The following is a 2,704-nucleotide window of genomic DNA, read 5'->3' as shown; positions in this document are numbered from 1 at the left end:
TGAGTTCATTGAAATCAGCTTTCCTAAAGTCTAGCACTTTCACCCTACTAGTTACCTTACCCACTCGACGTCTTATGATGAATTCTATTATTTGGTGATCACTGTCCCCCAGGTGACCACCGATCTGTAGGTCTCCTATCATGTCATCCCCCGTTGTCAATACCAGGTCCAGGAAGGCATTCTCTCTAGTGGGACCATGTACCTCCTGCGTCAGATGGAGTCCTGTACACAGGATAGGAACCTGTGTGAACGGGGGGACTTTGCTGTCTGCATCTCCTAGCAGATGTCTGGGTAGTTTAGGTCCCCCATGACTACCGCCTCCCTAGTTTTTATGGTCTCCAAGAGCTGCCTCAGGAGCCCCAAATCTAGTTATTACACTTGTATATGTGCCCCTCTTCTCCTGGGCCCTGAACTCCTTATCACCTTCTCTTCACTGTTGTTTCCTTCAAATTTATGCTCTGCCCAACTCCTATCCCACAACTGACTGATATCATCACATTATTCACTCTGCTTGTGTGTTCTCCTTCCTCCATTCTCTTTCTCTTTTCTTTTAAGATAGTGTCTGCTCTGTAGAGCTTACAGTCTCTGTTTGTATAGGGCCTGGCACAATGTGGCCGCATTCTTGCCTAAGCATTACTGTGATAAACAGGTTTAATAATAGTAACAATAACATTTAAATGGTCTAAAGCCACTCCATTTTAAATATTAGCCAAATCCATTTCTCAGAAGCAGAAATAATGGAGAAAGCTATTTCTTCTAGTTGTTGGCATAATCGCTTTTCAAAGAGAAAGATTCCAACTTGGAATATCCTAGTTGTATTTTAAATGGCCTCTGAGTCTTCCTTTTAAGCAGCTACCTTATTTTAACATGCAGACCTCCCACATAATTGCAATGCATCAACCTTTACAAGTGCCTGGAGGCTTATGTTTAGATTAACAGGTGGCTAGTGAATGAGTTTGGGAGAAACTGTCAGCTTCTTTGAACTGATTGGAAGGTTATAAAATAGGAAACTTATGCACCCAAATAATAAAATTATGACATGTGCCATGACTCATCAAACTATTTATACCTAATCTGATATCAAGCAAAGCTTTCAACAAGTTCTTCAAAGAGGAAATGGTTCTGTTGATCACAAAGCACATTTATTCAGGGTCTTGTGGAACTGTAACTTTTCTTTAACTAGGAAGAAGGTGGTAATTGCTGTAACTGGCTTACACAAAGAACACCTGCACAGGTGCTGAGCTTTGTTAAGATTGTTTGAAGGTAGAGCTGCAATGAATGTTTGACATGGGACTCCCAAATCCCTCCTTGGTGGAGTCAGAGCTGCATCCACAAGACTTAGATTTTTTTATATTTTTATATAACACACATTATTTGACTTTCTGGATGCCCAGAAAAGCAGCTTTTCAAAGCATGTTTTGGGTTTCAAAGAGGGTTGGTTATGACTAAGAATAATACAGTATTTCTTCTGGGACCTTAATTAGCTAAGCTGACCTCATGTCCTAATGAATGTTGGCAGAAGCCCTTTTTCACTCATTTTCCCAGAGGGAGAAACTCTTTCTTTACTGAGTTAAAAAATCTCAGCAACTTGCACATTTTAAAACTCCCTCAGTAATAGAAACTGCATTATGTGGGGGGTTTTTTGTCCTCACATTGTAGCCGACTATAATTTTACAAAGGAAATCAGAGGCATTAAATGAGTGATCTCATTTGCACTGGTGTTTAAGGAGTAATTTCATTGAAGCCAGTGGTGTTAAAGGGATGTGAAACTAGTGTAAGTGAGATTGTGAGAGAAGAATCAGGCAAAAAGCTTTTTACCCTTAGGCTACTAGTCCTACTGTCTGGAACTGCCTCAGTTATTGCTGCTTTGGAATTCCTTTATATATATATATATATATATAGTATGTGAGATTTCTAAACCCTAACATCATTGTAGTTTTACTAGGAAAGAGTCCCCTGAGAAAGATCAGAGTTCAGACTTTGGCAGACTTATGCTTCCTGATGCTGGCTGAATTACTAAAATGTAGCTTAATCCACTATTTATGTAAACGGCATATTAGCATTCCCATCTGTTTTGAAATCTCACCTGGAAACATTTTTTATCCCTTGGCTTCTTTCTTCCTTTGCTATGATTTTTATTATTTTAATTTTAGCTTTGTTAGCTTTATTTATTTGGCTTCTTAAACTATTTTGAGATAAGCTGAATGAAGGTCAGTATCCAAAAAAAAATTACAAATCTGAAAAAAATATAGATGTATGAATAACTTTACACATTGGAATAGTCCTATTGGATTCTGTGCGGGCCGACTCCCTATCCTGCCTGGATCGCCATGTGCAAGCTCTCTCCCGATCCCATCTGGGTCGCCATGTGCGAGCCGGGGGCCCGTCTTTGTGTGTACACAGGCTGTGGCCGGTAGCCCGGGTACACGGGGTTGGAAAAAACCGCGGTGCGGTTTGGTACGCTCAAGCTAGAATCAGTCACGGAGGTGTAATGGTTGATTGAAAAGATTATTTACTTACACCCAAGGTAGTCGCAGTGTAGGCTGGTCAGCTTTCCAGGCTCAGCTCTGCTTGAGTTCTCGGTGGAGGACTCTAATAAACTCGGTTCCTTGACCCCGGAGTGATTCAGGCTCCGCGGGGTTCAAGAATTCGTTCCCACGGAGCAGCTGTATCTCCGTGAGTGTTACTCGGTTCCCAGGTCCCC

Source organism: Alligator sinensis, unplaced genomic scaffold, assembly GCF_000455745.1.
Source record: "Alligator sinensis unplaced genomic scaffold, ASM45574v1 scaffold313_1, whole genome shotgun sequence".
Classification (NCBI taxonomy): Eukaryota; Metazoa; Chordata; order Crocodylia; family Alligatoridae; genus Alligator; species Alligator sinensis.
The sequence above is the reverse complement of the archived record's forward strand: the minus strand, read 5'-3'. Positions refer to the sequence as shown.